The sequence below is a fragment of the Cryptomeria japonica genome, chromosome 3, assembly GCF_030272615.1.
Source record: "Cryptomeria japonica chromosome 3, Sugi_1.0, whole genome shotgun sequence".
NCBI classification, from domain to species: domain Eukaryota; kingdom Viridiplantae; phylum Streptophyta; class Pinopsida; order Cupressales; family Cupressaceae; genus Cryptomeria; species Cryptomeria japonica.
In genome coordinates this window covers 515,573,166-515,594,135 of record NC_081407.1, presented here as the reverse complement: position 1 = coordinate 515,594,135, position 20,970 = coordinate 515,573,166, and positions in this window count along the sequence as shown.

The following is a 20,970-nucleotide window of genomic DNA, read 5'->3' as shown; positions in this document are numbered from 1 at the left end:
AAGGTTTTCATGAGAATTAGTTGGTAGTATAATTTTTTTGAGAACAATGATAAGGAGCCAAGCCATGTGGTTAGCTAAGGGAGAACTTGTAAATTGTGGGAGTCTTAAGACATTGGTAATTATTGAACACCTTTATGTTATACCATAATTGGGTAACTTAATATTATGTTGATAAGGTGGTTTATGTAGATTGAAGTAAAATGTAAGTTGTGGTGTATCGAAATTGACTAGTAAGTAAATATAAATAAATAATATGGAAAAAGATAACTTCCTTTTTACCCTATTTTAACAAAAAGGGTGGGAGTTGGTCACTTCACGAGTGCGCACCCCCTTGTATTCATAAGTTGCATAAGTTAAGTAGGAGAGAATAAGCCAATTCTCTGCGTTGTTTTGAAATATGTCAGGAAATGTGTGGGAAGGAATTAGTTGTCAAGCATTATTGATCTTACTTGACAAATATTCCACCCCAAATGGTTCTTAACCATAATGTGTTAGTAATTTGGCAACATGCTCCTTATTGACAAGAACAAATGGATGATTAGAGGTGAAAATTCTAGGAGCTAGCATAAGGTGCTAAGAAGACAATTGAGGTCCCTAGTAAAATTATATGATTACATTATATGAATCCTAAGTGGTTCTAAGTAAACAAGCAGCAATTTTGTACTGAACTATCAACCGCGTGTGTAAGTAAGACATGAAAGTGTCGATGCTTGAGCTACCACGTAACATTGAAACAAGGTTTAGCATACTAAGATAATTAATGGAAGTCCAAGAAGAATGGATGGAGAATGATGGAGTTAGTGCAATCGACGGTTAGAATATAATTATGGATGTTAATAACCCTAAATAGATAGCGGATTTTATCAAAAAGTGTTGCTTGTAATAGTAAGCACGTGAAGGTTAAAATGGAACATGATCTATAAAAATGATTGCAACCTTTTTGTGTATAAGATATTTCATAAATAATAAAGGAATATAGATAATCTAGGAACCTTAAGAGTCTAATAACCACTTCCTAACACACTCAGGACGTGTGATCTTGGGTGATGTGTTGCGGTTACTCCCTATAGTATGACTAATATGGTCATCTTGTTTCAAGTTATGATTTGTCAGTGTTTTCAACTTTCTTTGAAAAGTATATGGTGACCTAGGGGCTAGTACTTTCTTTTATATATATTTTTTATTTTATGATGAAAGGACCACTAAAGTTATGTTTCTTTGATTGGAGCTATGGCACTTGCCATGTTGCTAGTTTTTATCTTTCAATTGCCGGCATTTTTCTTCTTTGATTGGACTTGGCAGAAGTAACTTGTATTTTTTTGATCTTGTAAAGTGTCAAGTGGTCATTTTGATGGTTGATATAGCTAGCGCTAGTGATGTGATTTATGTAATGTCTATCATGTTCGTTGAACCACTAATAGTGTGTCAAGGGAGAATACCGCAAGGAGTGGAACTAGGCATAAAGAATTAACAAAGAGTATTATATCAAAATTAGATAAAGGAAGGGATACCCTCCTAAATAATATTAATTGCGAGTAATCTAAGAGAGAAAATGCATAACAAAATGTGTGATCTAGACCTAATGAATTGCGAAAGTGATGATATTGCAGACTTGTTAATTTGGCATGTGTATGGAGATGTTTGCTTGGATGATATCCAAGTTAAGTATTATAATTTCTCATCGCTCCCTTAAAATGGGATGGTTATATACCTTAATTTGCGGGGTTGCGAATAATGTGCCCTATGAAACTTAAACCTTGGAGCCTAGGAATATAAACATTGTAAGCCCTAGTGGTAGAAAACTACCCTATATAGGGGCGGATATGAAGAACTTAAACTTGATTATCCCTTGTTGCCTGATGATGTGGGAAGAAATCATGCACCTAGGATGGCTTAGCAAATATTTTATTAACACCCTAATGAGGCGCCTTGATGAAGAATAAGTAGATTCATTTTGGATTAAGTGTGACGTCAATTTTCTTAAGTAACATGCATGGATGAGAATTGCAGTAGGATAAACATGTTTTACACAAATCCTTAATAAGTATGACTCCTAGAGATTAAATAAGTAAACTATTATGTGAAAACTTGATTCGGGAGTTGATGTGTATTATTGATATAAATTGGATGGTGCATTAATGCAAATTGTTGAAAGATATATTTTGTAAATACCTACCTAAGATCAAAGGGAAATGTAATAAAAATACTAAGAATTTCACCTTATAGTAAGCTAATTACAATAATAAGTTGGTTTTTGTATTTCATCTTTCTAGTAGGCAAGATAAGATTTTGAGTAACTTATTGAAATTATGGGAAATGTTATGTCCCTACTTCGTAAATCTACTCTTGCAACTTCTGCGAGTAAGTCAAACCCTAGAGGAGGAGGATGTTGGGCCCCTCCCCAATCAAGCTTTGATTAACTTAGTTGACCATGGTTGACCCTATTAATAAATGCTATAATTCAATGGGATGGGCTATGTTAGACAGATAGATTGGGGAGAAAAGTAATTGAACCAAGTTATATCATCATTTCACCTTGTGGTGTACATTTTGATGGGTTATGAATATGAAACCCTAAATGATCCACTGATTGGGTAATCTTGATTTGACGTATGTCAGCTATATCTGAATTTGCAGAACTTTATTATGAAGTTAGAAAGAAATGAATGCATGTCTTATGAATGGTTGAATTTATGAGGATCATGATAATGTCATTCAGTAAATTGCTTTATGTGGATTGCATTGCATATATCGTAAGTTGATTTGTGTGATGGCAATTGTATGTAGAGTGATTGATTTTTATTCCTCCTTATATGATTTAATTTATATATGCTTATTTGGGAATTACTAATGTGTAAATTGAGATGCACAGGAAAATTATCTATGTGACCATGGAAATATTATGGAGAACCAAACCTAGACCTATGTACGTTTGTGAAGCAAGGGGTTGTCTATTTGGAGAGACAACACCCCGTTTGTATCCTATTTTATTTGTGAAAGTAATTATGCATGTGTGTTAAATTGATTTTATTAAATTGTGTAAATCCAACAAGAGACAAATTCCATGTGTAATTTTCATAATGTATTTTATTGTGTCACTTGACACATGTGTTGATTAGTGTCATTGATTTTGACTTGTCTCTTGGAGGGAGTTTGTTTCTACCAAAGCCCACTTCAAACATTTGAGTGTGGTCCCAAATTTGCCTTGGGTAGGGAGTCTTGGGAGTGGTAAACTTATTTTTGACCCGTAGGTTAACTTCAGCTGGGTTTCTAAGGGGTCAAATGGACTCCTAGGGTTAGTTTTAGGGCTTTTCCAAAGGTCCAAAGGGTATACCTATGGGTTAGGGGTATTTTTAAACATGTGACTACTCCCATGTGACTATTTAGTCACCTCAAAAAGTGGTTTTCCCAAGGTGAGCGAAAATTCAACTTAGAAGGTTCCTCTTAGGATAGACAACCTTCCCTTTTGATGTCAGACTCTCTTCCCCATCCTCTCTTACCTTTTTCTCTTTCCAATTTTAGCAACATGTAAGAGGTTGGGAAGACCAACCAATGGGAACTCTCACTCTATCCAAGGGGTTGGGAAGAGTGAGAGAGGCCTTCTTAGGCAAGGATTAGGGACTTAGTGAGTTAATCACCCACTCTCCATTGTTGGAGATTATGCAATTTTGAGAAGAATAGTGGTAGGATAGAGTTTTGGATAAGTGTTGGTGCAAAGGTTGTGTGGATTTGGGCTTCTCATCCCCAACTAGATCTAGCAAAACCTTTGGGCATATTAAGGTTGGTTCTTACTCTCTTTTGTTATGTTGCATGTGTATGTTTGGGAGAAATGCTTGTATGAAAGAGTTGGTTATTTGTATTTTACTTTGTGAAAGAATATGTGGCTTCCCCTTCATTTCTTTTATGCATTATCTTGTATTGGGAGTATCCAAGGCCTTCTACTATTGGGAGAGTAGAATGGTCTTGGGGTGGAAGAAGTTTGATAGCCTTGGGTGAGAGGCTCTCATTAAAGAGAGTGATCTCAAGGGTGTTATTTTGTGACCCTTGCTGCATAGCCTTGTTTATGCATTTGGGGGTCATAAGGAGAGATGATATGGCTTATATGCCTTTGGGGGGCATAAGGATGTGGGGAAGGACTTGTGTTGTATTTGGTTTCCATGAGGTGGCTTGAGATGTTCCATGCTTGCAGTCTCCCCAATGGTATTTGGTCCACTTCCACCCATGGAAAATCATCACAATTAGTGGTGAAGTGTAGCCTTGGTTGGGAAAATTGTTTTTGGTGTGTTTATCCCTTGCTTGTTGTGTTTGCATGTGTGTAACCTGTCTAGTGCTTGGTTCTCCAAGCTCGGGGGTGGCTTCTAGTAAGCCTAGGTTGGGAGGTGAGCACTCCATGGTCAAGCCTTATGTTTTAGTTGCAGGTTACTTGGGAGAAAGAAAAAAAAAGAAGGTAGGAGTTGATGGTTTTAGTTGACTTGCAGAAAAGTTGGGAGGGGTAATATTGTATTTTAATGGCCGCAATGTAAAAAGGAAAGTTATATATTGTATTTATTTAAAAAAAAAGATATGTATTTATTTTATTTAAGTCCTCATTTATTAGAAATGAGAGACTAGTTGGGTATTTACCCATTTGTAATAGTTGACATATTAAAATCAGATTTTACTTGAAGCAATGCATCTCCTTAAGTTGAAATTTGCAAAGTAATGGATAAATGTGTATTAGGGGACTAAAAGTTTTTGCATTTTCTTTTAAAGTGTTATCTAGAGTGTATTATACAGTTGTTCTTTATTTATCTCTGTCATTTATTCAAAGAAAAAAAAAAAAGGAAAGTATAATGGAAGTATTTAGGGAGTAGGAAAGCAGAAAAGTTAGTAAAATAAAAATAACCACTTAGTCCTAGTTATTCATTTATGACAAAAGCTAATATGGTTAAGTAGACTTTAGATGATTATCAATTTTGCATTGTAAAAAATGAAATGTATTTAAGTGTTTTCTAGACTATTTAGATGCTGCTGTAATTTTAATTATTGCTGTCATGTAGCTATTTCAAAAAGAAATGTAGTTGGTTTTAGATGCAAGAAATCATCCATCTGTCTTAATGTCTTATAATTAAGAAAAGAAATGAAAATATCCCTTTATACCTTTGGTTATGCTCACAAAATAATAGTCATTTTAAGAAATAGTTTTAATCTTGCATTTTACTTGAAGTTGTAGATTAAAAAATAATAAAAAATTAAGTTGCAGTTGAAATACATGATAGCAAGAAATAAATAAATCCAGTTAAAATTATTTAAAAACAAAAGGTAGCTAAATAGATATAAACAATGAAGTATGTACATTATTTAATGCTAAGAGAAAGAATGACTACTTAGCTATATTAATGTATAAACATATAAGTTTAATGATAAAAGACTAATCTGGATATTAAGGAATGAACAGGTTGTTGTTAAAATATATACGCATATATATTTTAATGTTAATATGCTGGAAATAAAAAAAATACATATATACATTCTTGTATTCTGGTCATTTAATAAACTTACCCTCATTCATTTTTCTACCGAAACATTCTTAATACTGAAGCAATTGAATATATATATATATATATATAGAAAAGTAGAGAGTATATATATATATATATATATATATATATATAATAGATTTATGTTTAAAAAAAAAACCATAGAAAAAATAAAATTTAATAATAAAATTTATATAAACAAAAAAAAATTTGTATTTTATTTTAAATAAAAAAAAGGGGGCTACTGCGGGCCACGACCGCACAGTGGCCACAGCCTCTGTGTGGGCCGCGACCCTCACAGTGGGTTGCACCCCCTGTGCAGGCCGTGACTCAGACAGTGGGTCGCACCACTGTGCGGGCCACGACTCACACAGTGGGCCGCACCACTGTGTGGGCCATGACCCACGCAGTGGGGCGACCCACCGGTGGCATTGCGTCCCACCATCACCTCTACCTCCTCAATCACTCCTCTCCACCGCCATGCCTTGATTCATGCCTGCAACAAACCATGCACCATGAAATTTCATGGTGGAACCCTAAATCCGACTTAGGGTTTGGGGAATGGTAAAAGAAAAGAAAAATGGTTTAGAATAGATTTGTTTTCTTTTTTCTATAACCAAGGGAAACCCTAAATAGGGTTATACCCTCATGTGCTTTTTATAAAAAGAATAAAATATTGGGGAAGGAAAGTGAGATTTTAATTATAACAAAAGTGGGGGGGAAAGGACTCCTCTTTAAATTTTGAAATGGGGAATTTCCCATTTATTCAAGTTATTATTTTTTTTGGGGTAGTTTTGTGTGGGAATTAGTTATTGTTTAGCATTATTATCTTCATAGTTGGGAAGTTTCATTAAAGAAGATTATTATTGGAAATGTATTAAGTCGAATGATTAAATTTAAACCAAGGGGTAATGAAAATATCGAGTATTAAATATCAATATTTAATGCTTGGAGGAGTAATATATAACATCTGGAGGCAAGTTATATAATTTACATTTTGGAGATTTTAATGGTATTTATAATTAAATGGAATAATTTAATACAATATGTAGCGTCCTAAAATTGTGACACTTGCAATTTCGACTGCATTTGGGTCTTCATGATGGCGGTGCAACGTTGAACCTGAATGGAGACCCCGAAACCTGCTTGCGACATCAAAAACTGCATATTTCTGCACCTTGGCCTGATCCTTCCTTGCACCCTGCTATCTCGGGAGGTGGGACCATGGCGCCCAGCACCCTGGTCCCTGGCCCTATTTTGGGCCCGGTCTCTTGTTGGGCATCGGGTCTTTAAGTTTGCAATTCGGAAAATAATGCTTCTAGGTTGGCCTAAGGCCGGAAAAATTAGTCTCTCAACCCTAATTGACAAGTATATAAACTACTTTTCCTCTCCTAGGAAGGAAGGGAAAAAAGAAGCAAGAGCAACGCGCGGAAGCGATATTCAAACATTCAAAACATTCAAGCATTCAAGTATTCCTTCAAGCAATTGAGTATTCTAAGTCTCCATTCAAGGGTAGGTGTTGCATTCAAGACAAGGATTCAACCATTGAAGAGGAGATCACTTACAACATACAAAATACAACATTCATTACACCTTCACATGTAAGAATACAAACATTCTTACAACAAGGTATCAGTACTTGTTTACATTACAAACATTTACATTTACAGCATTCTCATTTCTTGGTTAATTCCAAAACCGAGGTTTGACCTAAAGGAAAACCCCTAATCCCTAACCCCCCAATCATCCTCTCTTTTCTGTGTGTAGGTTGCAGGTACGCGGTTGTAATTGAAGATCTGGAATCCTTGTGCAGAGACGAACAGATCCCCCTTCGTTTCGCGGATTTTTCGGAGGACCGTGTGCACTCCGGGTGCCATCGTCCTGTCAACTTTCGCTCAAATTTGCAGAATAGCATCGTCTCAACATTTTACTGCTAATTTCAGGTCCGTAGCTTCATCCCGTGTCCCTATCTCCATTTATAAGTGAATCTTTCTTACTTTACATGCATTCCTAGTTCAATCATTCTATCTACATTCTTTACAAAAGTGGGTATCCTTGATGTCTTAACCCTTGAAACTCATTTAGAATCTAGTCTTGCATTGTGTGAGATTGGATCTTGTGGATTTCAACCCCTCTTTTGAATGTAAAGTCTCTCCTAAGTGAAAACCGTCAACCCTAGTGACCCTCCTTTCTCTCTCCTTGGAGTGGAGTGGGGGGAACAACTAGGGTTCGATTTTTCCAATTTACATTTTGGTGAGCCTGATGTGAACATCCTAATTCTGATTATTCATGGTTAGATCTAAAAAATATACTTCCTTAATTACATTTCCATGTTTGATCTTTGGCAAATTTTAGAGGTTAATTGCATAAAAACCCTAAATTTCCTTTTTAGTAATTGAGCTTGTGAAATGTTTAATTGTTAATGCTTGTTTCAGATCTACCCTTCTATTGCAAATTGTCAATTCATATTTGTGCTTTAATTCTGAAAATTAAGGGGTTAAGTGTCAAAACCCTAATTTTGAAAACCCTCTTGATTCAACCTTTGACTGATGATTTCACTGTTCAAAACACCTCCAAATCGGTTGTAACTTTGGATTCCGCAACAAAATCACAATATCTCTCATCCCTGAAAATTTTGAAAAAAGTTGCGAGGACCGTGTGCACCCTGAGCGCCATTGTCCCCGACATTTTTTCTGAAATTTTGGGAGCTAGATCTTACTGTATATTTCTGCTAAGATCCAGAATCTTGGCTGATTTCATCAATTCTAACACTTTCAAAATTAAAGTCAAAGTTGGTCTAGTGATTGCCTGGATTAAGGCTTCTAATCATTCAAAAATTGTTGAAATTGAAATTTTTGTTTAAATTGTGTTTCTTACAGTCCTAAATCTGAAAAGTGTGTTGGCATTTATTCGAAATTTCAGTGCTTTATTCAAATTTTTGCAGTTTGTGACTTTTGAAATTAAGTGTTTAATTGTAACAACCTTGATTTCCACTTTCAAAAGTGAATTTTGCATGAAATTGAGTCAACTTTTAAATTTCAAAGCCTGCATCGCTTTTAGTATTCCCTCTAAAATCATAAAATTCAAAATTTCAGCTTCCCTCTCTTTTTCAAAAATTCAAATTTTGCATTTTTCAACAATCTTGGTAGGGTTCAATTTTAAGATTGCAACTTTAATTTGGCCTACTTACAGATCGTAAAATCGCTCAATTTTTTCAGATTAGCTTTAAAATCATCATAACTTTCATCCCTGAAAATTTCAAAAAAAGTTGCGAGGACCGTGTGCACTCTGTTCGCCACGGTCCCTGACATTTTTTTCGAAATTTCGGGAGATTGTCCTGATTGCATTTAACAGCTTAAATCTAGGAGATTGGCTGATTTTATTGAAACTTGCTACCTCTAAAATTCAAAATCTTCTCTCTCTCTTTAGTGCATGAGTTTTACAACAATAAGCCCTACTTACACTATTCTCGTTAGACGAAGCGTTAGAATTAAGTCTTTCCAAGGTTTAATTACTGAGGAGATGGAACCTAATTTGAATGTCCTTTTTAACGAGGACACAGTTCCTCTAATCCTCTTAATGATGAAGAAGCTCTCCATGAGGTTTTTGTAGAACAACTTTCGAAATTGGATAACCAATTTGATGATTTTCGACAATGGATGTCTCAAGAATACCCCGATAGTCAAGCTCTTTCATTAATTGAGGGTCTAAAATGTATGGTTCAAAGTGATGAGAATGGAATTGATATTTTACATAGTATTGCACACATTGTGGATTGTTCTGATTGCATTTAACAGCTTAAATCTAGGAGATTGGCTGATTTTATTGAAACTTGCTACCTCTAAAATTCAAAATCTTCTCTCTCTCTTTAGTGCATGAGTTTTACAACAATAAGCCCTACTTACACTATTCCCATTAGACAAAGCCTTAGAATTAAGTCTTTCCAAGGTTTAATTACTGAGGAGATGGAACCTAATTTGAATGGCCTTTTTAACGAGGACACAGGTAATTCCTCTAATCCTCTTAATGATGAAGAAGCTCTCCATGAGGTTTCTGTAGAACAACTTTTGAAATTGGATAACCAATTTGATGATTTTCGACAATGGATGTCTCAAGAATACCCCGATAGTCAAGCTCTTTCATTAATTGAGGGTCTAAAATGTATGGTTCAGAGTGATAAGAATGGAATTGATATTTTACGTAGTATTGCACACATTGTGGATTCAAATGTGATGCCTATGAAAAGTTGTGCCAAAACTTTAGGTTATACACAACCTCCTACTCAAGTCAATCAACCCTCTTCCTTCATTCAATCCAACTTCTTCATTCATTCCTTCAATGAGTGTTCCTATTATATCTCCACAAATGAACATGAAGCAAGGGGGCAATTCATTTAACCATTACATTCCTCCTTGTAATGTTCCTCCTTTCCAATCATCTCCTATGACTAACTATCATAGTGTCCCGCCACCTTACTCTCAATCAATACCTTCTTTCAATAACATAATACCTCCATCACAATCTAACACGTCTAATATGAACTCTTCGACTGAAGTGACCATTAACAATCTTGCACAAACTGTCTCTTCTTTACAGCAATAGATTGCCTCTATGAATCAATCTAAGTTTAGTGTGCCCACATTTGATGTTGCGAGCCCACTTTCTCTTGACATTGTTAGAGCTATCCCCCCTAAACATGTTGAAATCCCACAGTTGGAGCTTTATAATGGTAAGGGTGATCCTCTAACACATGTTAAGACCTTTCAAACAATATGTACTGATTTTGCTTATGACCAAAGGTTACTTGCAAAACTGTTTACTAGGACATTAAGAGATAAAGCCCTACAATGGTATTGCTCGTTGCCTTCTTATTCTATTACTTCTTTCGAACAACTTGCAAATGCTTTTATTCAACAATTTCAAAACAATATAAGTCCTAAAGTTACTTTGATTGATTTAATGCATTGTAAACAAGGTGTTAAAGAAAGAGTGACTGATTTCATTGGTAGATATAAGCATTTGTATGCTCAGATTTCTTTTCCAGTACCTGACAATGATATTCAAAGAATCTTTATTTCTAATTTACAAAAAGATATTAGAGAAAAACTTCTGTTTTCTGAGTTTACTTCTTTCCAACAGTTGTGCGCAACTCTTCACAATTATCAACTGATTGTGAGTCAAATGGAACAAGCAAATCCTATGGCTCCGAGTGATAAGGGTGATAGTAGTCAACAACCATTTGGGAAGTTTAAACCGAACAGAGAGGTCATTAAGTTCAATGAAAACATCATCAACAACAATATGAATGCAGCATCAGGTGTGTCTCCTATTTCTAAGTTTTTCAAGAAAGAAAGAAAGTTTACTCCTTTGAATGAATCATTGCATAGTATTATGAATAAGTTATTGGAACAAAATGTGCTTACTCTCCCTCCTATAAGGAAAATAGATCCTGCAAAGATTAATTCACCCTATTTTGATAACAAATCTTTTTGTCAATTTCATCGTTGACCTGGGCATGATACTGAAAAATGTTTTGCTTTAAAGGGTAAAATTCAAGATTTGATTGATAATAATACTATCTCTGTTTCTGGTGTGAATGATAAAGGCAACACATCTGTAGCTCCTCCTAACCAAAATCTTAAGATTTTTACTGATCCATTACCTTCTCATACCTCTAATGTGATTGATACTAATGATTCCTCTGTCTCACCTGATAGTCTTGTGTCTATGACTCCGAATGTGATTAACTTTGTGGAGCAGCAGAAAATCCCTAAAGAACCTTCCATCACATTTGATTCCAGTGAAACTATCAGGGAACCTGATGGTCCTTTATATATAGTTGCAAAAGTCAAGAATACACCTTTCCGTGGAGTGCTTATTGATCCTTCTTGTATGGTTAATATCATTACTGAAGAATTTCTTTTTACTTTGCAATTGAATCAAGTGATCTATGATGAAACAAATGTGGTTGTGAAACTATTTGATGCATTTTCTTCTCCTGCAATTGGTTCCATTACATTACCTATTGAGGTCCATAACAAATACCTTGATGTGGACTTTGCTATTATTCCATCATCCGAACAATTTCGTGTGAAGCTAGGCTATCCTTGGCTATCTTCCATGAAAGCTATTGCTTCTCCTATTCACAAGTGTTTGAAATTTCCCCATAATGGTGAAATTGTTACTGTCAATCATAGTCTCTTTAAACCAACTGAAAGAAATTCTAGTGTTCCTATTGATTATTTTTGGCCTAAATAATTCCAATCCCTTCCACCGCAGAGTGATCATCTTTTCAAATCTTATCAAAAGTGGAAAAAAGATATGATCCTATCTCTAAGTGAACCTAGAACACCAAAACTTGATATTCCTATCATTCTTGAGAAGGAAGTTCTTCCTTTGAAAGATAAAACTAATGTCTTTCCTCAAGAAGATTCCCAACCCATCCCTATGAGTGTGACTACGTCTGTGACTAATAAATTTTCTAAAGGTAGACCTATACCTCCTCGTCATGATGGACTTGGTCTCCTTCCTAAACCAAATATTCCTCCTTTATATGGAGCAGTTCCTCCTCCTTCCTCTTATAGAGAGAAGAGACCTTCCTCTTCTCCTATTGTTCAACCTAAGAGACCACAACCTAAACACCCAAGTGATAAGGATGAGAACATTCCTCCTCCTCACTCTTCTCAACTTCCTACTAAGACTAGACGAAATTGTTCTGCACGTGAACGCCGACGAAAGTGTCATCTTAGAGCTTGTGCAGCTGCTTCTCAAACTTTGCAATCCCCAAAAACACCTTCAGCTAGTATTATTCCATTTTCTCCTTAGCCGAAAATTGAGCCAAAATCTCCTAAAAATAAGATGCATGATGGTTTTGATCCTGTGCGAGTTAAAGATCCTATTTTTATAAATCTTGATGATATAGATGAATTTCATGATGAAAATGTTACTCCTCTTCATTCTGATAGTGAATATGAATATGTTGATGTTGATAACCATTTATCTAACGCATTTTTTAAAGCACTTATCCTAGCTCCTAGACAAGAACAACGTGGCTTGGAACATGAACATAGCCCTTGTTTGGATCTTGTGATAGCTCCATCTGCTATGTTGGATGTTCCTCCTCTAGCGTGTTTCCTACCTTCCTGAAATATTGATCAGCAAGATCGGGGGGTAGATGACGTGCTAGACTAGTTCATTAGCATAGCAGACTCTCTCCTCCTCTCTTGATCTCTTTTGTTACTTCTTCTATGTGTTACTCTCATTCTTCTATTTGTTGTCCTTAGTGTTGTCTACTTGAGGACGATGCAAAGCATTGAGATCTCTTTTGGTCTCTCTCATGTTGACTCAAAAGACACATGTGTTCCCTTCTTCTAGGTGACCTTCCTTGATTGGGGAATGAAGAACAATTATGCATACATACATATGATATACATGAATTATCATACAACATACTGACCCCGAGGAAAGCGAAGTCACCTTGTGCTTTGTGTTTTGTGTCTATTATCCTTGGGCTTATTTCACACTTGGGGGCTAAATCCTTGTGATAACGTGCTCCTTTCCCTTCTCATTTCTTATATGTATCACTACCTTAAAGCAATCACCCCCGATGAGGCATGTGTGATCACTTTAACGTAGGGGGGCATACACCCCGTCCATATCTCTTCAAGATACTTGAAAGTTTCTTGGCGAACTTAGCTTTGCCTTGAAAATTTTTGGTATTTTTCTTGCATGACTCATAGTGAGGGAACCTTACTATTGACAGTCATGGTTCTCCCTCATGATCTTCCCTTTTACTTTGTCAATCGAAGTCGTAAGATCCTTAGTCAACTGGGGGCTTGGTGTATCTTGCCTCCTTGACGTGGTGAAAGTCTTTCAACATTGTTTCCTTGTACTTTACCGAAAGTATGGGCGTATGCTTATACTACCGCTAAAGTGGGGGCTAAATGTAGCGTCCTAAAATTGCGACACTTGCAATTTCGACTGCATTTGGGTCTTCATGATGGCGGCGCAATGTTGAACCTGAATGGAGACCCCGAAACCTGCTTGCGACATCAAAAACTACATATTTCTACACCTTGGCCTGATCCTTCCTTGCACCCTGCTGTCCCGGGAGGTGGGACCATGGCGCCCAGCGCCCTGGTCCCTGGCCCTATTTTGGGCCCGGTCTCTTGTTGGGCATCGGGTCTTTAAGTTTGCAATTCAGAAAATAATGCTTCTAGGTCGGCCTAAGGCCGGAAAAATCAGTCTCTCAACCCTAATTGACAAGTATATAAACTAATTTTCCTCTCCTAGGAAGGAAGGGAAAAAAGAAGCAAGAGCAAGGCACGAAAGCGATATTTGAACATTCAAACATTCAAGCATTCAAGTATTCCTTCAAGCAATTGAGTATTCTAAGTCTCCATTCAAGGCTAGGTGTTGCATTCAAGACAAGGATTCAACCATTGAAGAGGAGATCACTTACAACATACAAAATACAACATTCATTACACCTTCGCATGTAAGAATACAAACATTCTTACAACAAGGTATCAGTACTTGTTTACATTACAAACATTTACATTTACAGCATTCTCATTTCTTGGTTAATTCCAAAACCGGGGTTTGACCTAAAGGCAAACCCCTAATCCCCAACTCCCCAATCATCCTCTCTTTTTTGTGTGTAGGTTGCGGGTACGCGGCTGTAATTGAAGATCTGGAATCCTTGTGCAGAGACGAACAGATCCCCCTTCGTTTCGCGGATTTTTCGGAGGACCGTGTGCACTCCGGGCGCCATCATCCCGTCAACTTTCGCTCAAATTTGTAGAACAACATCGTCTTGACATTTTACTGCTAATTTCAGGTCTGTAGCTTCATCCCATGTCCCTATCTCCATTTATAAGTGAATCTTTCTTACTTTACATGCATTCCTAGTTCAATCATTCTATCTACATTCTTTACAAAAGAGGGTATCCTTGATGTCTTAACCCTTGAAACTCATTTAGAATCCAGTCTTGCATTGTGTGAGATTGGATCTTGTGGATTTCAACCCCTCTTTTGAATGTAAAGTCTCTCCTAAGTGAAAACCGTCAACCCTAGTGACCCTCCTTTCTCTCTCCTTGGAGTGGAGTGGGGGGAACAACTAGGGTTCGATTTTTCCGCTTTACACAAGATAATAAATATGTATTTTAAGAGGGTATTGTAGTGGTGTAAAATATAATTCTTTTTTTGTCAATGAACCTGACCTTGCGAACTTATTTGACGCCGATGGATCCTTGCATTGAATAAATTAATTAACGCATTAACGTTTGGTACTTTAAATTTTATTTGCTCTAATAATTAATATTAATACCTTGCAAATTGTGTTAATATTGAACTAATAGATTTAAGAAATTAATTAAGTTATAAATGAAGAGGTTACAATACCTATGTAATGGGGATTGCCTGATATACCTCTACCTAGATGAATAACTATTGAATCAAGTGAATATATTAATATCTAAGTAGTAAAAGTTGATCTAATTAAGTATTATATTTCGCAACTAAAATTGAAAGGGAATTTGAGTGAATTTATTATTGATTTTTAAATTAAGTTTTCCGCTTGATAATAGGTGTTATTGTATTTGTTACTTAAGTAAATTTCTTATCCTATCGCCTATGGGTTTTATTGGAACCATAAGATTCCTAGTTATTTCTTATTTCATCGCTCACTGTAGGAACCCATTTTAATTTCATTTAAGAATTCGTTTGGAACAACTTGTTAAGTTGTCACAATTGATTAAGCATATGATACATTTAATTATGTGTTTCAAAAAAAATTAGTGTAGACGTCTAAAACTGGTCAACGCTTGCAGAGTCATACTTTAACATTTGCGCATTGCCTTATTTTAGGGTTTTTGCGTCGCATTAACATTTCTCCTATGTTGCACACTTGGTCTTTATCATTTGCGAGCATCGAGTCCTTCTTCTGCATTCTTCATTTGTCTCGCTTTCGAATTTATTCTTGTTGATAACAATCTTCAGTCATGATTTTGGTCGATCTTATCCTGTCGCATCAATGTGCGTGCTCATTTGGCATATTTTGACATCGTCAATTCGATTTCATTTTGGACATCATCAATCCTAATCGACGATGGAATTAGGGTTTTGTCCTCTTATCAATCTTATCATTTTGTGATAGATTTCTCGTCGATCGTTGTCATTTTCAATCTTGTCATTTTGCGATCGATTTGTCATCGATCGTTGTTCTCTTTTCAATCTTGTCATTTTGCGATCGATTTGTCATCGATCGTCATCCTTCTCAATCATGTCAATTTGGAATAATTAGTCATTGTTCCTTGTCAATTGGCACATTTATCAATCAAATCATTTTTCAACATTGGTCCTTTGTTAGTCAGAATCATGATCGAATCGGCATCAATTATCTTATGTCAAGACCTAATTCGTCTTCTAGGGTTTCATGATTTATTCATTTAACCTTGTTTGTCATTTCTCCCTCTAGGTTAAATAGTTTATTTATCCTAAGTCTTCTCGTCACAATTAAATGTTTATTTAATTGGCTAACTAATTTCTCCTCTCTTTGTGAATTAATTAATGAATGAAAAATTATTAATTAATTTACCTAATTTTCATCAATTTTCTAATTCCTAATTTCTAATTCATCTAATTTTCTATTTTTCTAATATTTCTCCTAATTTCATGGGAATGACATAGCAAATTTGTCATAATTTGTCATAATTGTCAATCAATCAATTTTGACATAGCAATTTGTCATAATTATCAATCAATCAATCTTGCATAGAAAGTGTCAATTTGTCATAATTTGTCATATTTGTCATTCTTGATTTGAAATTTCCATTCGAATCAAATTCATGCTAATCTTGTCTTTTCTCCAATTTGTCTATAAATTGGATGAATTTCTTCAATCAAAAGGTCGAATCAATCACGCTTCTAGTACCCTTATGTTGTCGTCTTGTCTTGTCAATCTTGCTTTCATATTATACTTATGCACTTGAAGGTGAGATCCACAAAACAAATTAATTTGAAGGAGAAAGAAAGACAATGGAGATTTCTGGAGGAGATATTCACATTTGCGATGGTTTGCATTTGAATTGAATGTCTTGTTTTTCATGCATCTCTATTGAATGTAATTAGGATTTGTCATTGCAATTTGGTTTTGTGATTGAGCTAGTTCAATTTGTTATTTAATTTGATGATTTCCATATTCCTATCTACATTAATTGGTGAACCCGATGTGAACTAACCATTTAACCATGTTTTGAGTGCCTTTTGAGCTAATTTGCAGGTGAAAAATCAAGAAACAGGGCGACTCAGAGCTTTCTGGACACTTCTGCGCCTGTGTCAAAGCATTCAGCACCTGTGTGGGCACTTCTGTGCCTGTGTAAGGTGTTCTGCACCTGTGTAAGGTACATAGGCATAGCTTGATGCTACACAGGCGCAACTTGATGGGTTCTGCGCCTATGTTAAGGCAATTTGCGCTTGTGTAAAAAAATAATAATAAAAAAAAATTGTTTGTTTGTTTTCATTCTGTTTCTGCATTTTGGTTTTTCTTTGATACTAATTCTTTGTGCAACATTTTGACATTAGGTGTGACGAAGACAAGAATGAAACTACTAACAAAACTTATGCAGGTTCGCTAGTCAAAGACCAAACAAATCAAACTTCTAACTTAGTGATTTTGCAGGTTGCCTTATATTCCAACCAAACTTTGTGTTTGTGATTCATAATTAGGCACTTAGTATGTTTGCTAAGTAGGATGGAATGAACATGTGATCGCTTTGTTTGTCAAGTTTGACATTGGAGTAGGAGAGTATGCTCTCATCCTTCTTAGGGTGATTAGAAATCTAGATCTTCGATACCATTCTCATGGCTCGGATTGTTTGTTACCTTTAGAGGGCCTGCCTTCCCGACCATTTGCTTTCTTTTGCAAGCAAGTGACAATCGTGAGAAGGGAACGACCCAAAGTGAGCACAGTTAGAGTACCTTGGCATTCTAACTCACTATAAATAAATACCTGATGGGCGAAAGCTTTGAAGGAAGGGTTACGTGGGAATTGTAGTTACTTGGGAAGTGATGACCCTTGAACTCTTTCTCATATCAACATCTAAGTAGGACCTCACGGTCTAAATCATGCTTGCGCGACTACATTTGTTTGGTATCTTGGTGGGCTTAATGTCTCAATCACGCTTGCATGACACCAAGGAGTAATTCTTAACAGAAATCCTTACTAAACACCTTGTATTTAGAGGCCAAAAATCCTTCTAGTTGCTTGAGAAGGACAAGTTCGGATACTTGGAAGAGATACTAAGTTCTCCATGGGGAGATTTCCATGGGGACTGATGCTTGGCTGCTCTGAGAAGTGAGTGCCATGGAGGGGAGCCCGTGGGGTCAAGCATCTATGTATTCTCCTTGAATCTCATAACGAGTCTACCTCTCAAGTACCTACTGCCCTTGCCATCCATAAGAAATGTGTGAATGAGCATGATTGTCTTGAGTCTAAGTTAAAATATCTTGTCTTCTTTGCTTGTCAAAAGTTGAGTTGTGTCTCATTTCAAAAACAAGACAAACTGATTCAAAACAAGGTTAAACACAAGAGTACATTCATTCAACAAAGTTCAAAACACCTTCAAGCATGGTTGTCAAACATTTTTCAAAATCTTGTCTCAACATTCATGTCACTTAGATTTAGGTTCATCCTAGGTTTGCAATTTGCAAATTCATTGTCAACTACCAAGGTTAGGTATACATTTGCATGTGACCTCTTGCATTAGAGTAATACCTAGGTCATACTCCTTTGCATATCAATAAAGGTCATCCATTTGCATGTGTCCTCTTGCATTAGAGTAATACCTAGGTCATTCTCCTTTGCATATCAATAAAGGTCATCTATTTGCATGTGTCCTCTTGCATTAGAGTAATACCATTTCATAATTCAACCTTAGGTTGACATTGTCATACATTCACATTTGCATACCCTAGGTTTCTTCATTAAGCTTAGGTCATTATCATATCATATTAGGATCACTTGCATAGTAATTGTCCCTTTGCATATAGTGTCAAAACTAGGTTTTGTCATACTTGAGTAATCCAAATCTTTGATAAACCCTAAGTCATTGTTAGAAAGTCTAGACCTTATCAAACCTTTTCTCTTTTTGTCATTATTGTCATTTGGTCAAACCTAGCTTAGTATCCAAGCATATAGGGGAGACATTGTCATTTTGCCCTTTTGTCACTCGGTCCTTTTGTCCTTTGAGGTCTAGGCATCATTTCAATTTCCTAAGGGTCTCTTTTTAGATTTGCATCCCTAAAGGTTTGTCAAAATCTCGAAAAGCAACAAAAACATAGGTTGTATTCTTGCCATAGATTGCATTCTCATCTATTTTAGTTTGCATTTAGTTGCATATCATATATCATTCTTGAAAAATTCCCAAAATATTGCATTCACATAGTGACATGCCTCTTGAGACAAGGTCAAAATCTAAGAAGATGGGCGAACCAATGTATCAACCCATTGACAACATATCAAATTCACAGTTTCAAACTAGTCAAACAGTACAGATTGAAGGTTCATCAAGCACATCATTACCACCATATGGAATGGTTCAACTTGGACCACCTCCATTATATGAACCAGTGTTTGTACCCATGAAACCAGGACATGGGAGTGTTCCACCAACACCAAGGAGAAATGCACCTTTTGATTGGAATCAACTGAACTTGCAACATGATATTCAAACTCAAACATTATATGAGGAACAAACTCTTTCACAAGGATTTGGTTCAAATCAAGGCATTCAACAAGAAACAAATCCAAATATTTTACCAGATTCTTCATCAGATTCCAATGCCTCTGATGATGTTGATATGTTCCTTCAAGATCCAAAGTTGACGAAAAAGATGGATAAATTCTTGAATTCCCACAAAAATATCTTGACATGATGAGTAATGTGACCTCCTCAAGTGAGCAAATCAATGTGCAAAAACAACAAGGCGGTGAGCTGTTAAGTTTCTCTCCGCATCCAAATGAAGAAAATGTGCAACAAGAAACTCAACCTACCTTGATGAGTAAACGTGCTTCAAAGGCATTGACAGTGAATATTCCTCAAAAGTCACCATTTGAGACAATAAATAATCCATTATTTAACACAACACCTGTAACACAAGATCAAATGAGGACCACACAAATATTGACAACTGTCCCTCAACAAGAAGTGGTTCCACGCATGCATAAAATTGGATCAAAATCTAAGATGCAAGAAAGCTTCACGACTGGAATGCCCGATCTCACCAATGTCCAAAATAATTCCACAATGCAACAAAGTTCCTATGTCCCACTATGTTCAATATATTTGCCAAACACTCAAGTACCTGTTATGCAGACTATTGTGACAGATCCTTCGATAATGGTGACACAAAGAGCTACAGATAGTGGTTTGCACCAACAACAAATGTTGCAACAATTGAGTAATACACAAAAGATACAATCGAATGTGCAAACAAACAATGCACAACAACAACAATGCCGCATTCGACAACAAGTTGCAGTGCCCTTTGCACCATTACAAGTTAATGCAAACTTGCAACCACCACAATGGATTGGATAAACAACACAGAAAGTCAATGCAAGTGCCATACCTCATCTTAAGGAGAAACAACAAAAACCTCCCAAACAAAGTTTTTTGCAAATGATGGGATTTACACCGCGACAACAACAATTGGCACAAAGTCAGCAAATTCCAATTCGTCAGCATCAACAACAACATGTGCCTCAATATGTGCCAAGACAAACAAGCTATCATACTTCACAACCGCAATTGACGCCTGTGCAATATCAACAACGCCCTCAATTGCAATATCAACCTAGGCTACAAACGATGATTCCACCACAAGAAGCACAGCAACAAGGTCAATATCAAGGTATGGCACAACCACAACAACAAGAGGTGTACCAAGAACATTATATGCCGGAGACACCAAAGACAGCAATTTCAGAGCATCAACAACCGATCAGAAACACAATGTATCGACAAAGAGTACCCACCAGGATTAATGATGGACCTCCAAAATCTGATACAATTGCGCAACAGCTTGATAAGTTGCAACGACAAGTCGATGCATTAGAAACCAAAGGAACAAAGAAGTTGTACACAGATCAAGATTTATGTCCTAATCCATTTGAAAAGAGCTTATACATGCCTCCCTTCCCTAAGCATTTTGAGGCACCTAATTTTGAGAAATATAAAGGGAATGGCAATCCAAAAGATCACATTCAAGCATTTTTCACGATGTGTACCGAAGTGAGTTATGAGGAAACATATTTAATGCGCTTATTTGCACAAAGTCTCACGGGACAAGCCATGGATTGGTATTCACATCTGCCAGGAAATATAAAGACTTGGTCAGAATTGGCTCAAAAGTTTATATCTCACTTCGCATTCAACATTGACAGTGACGT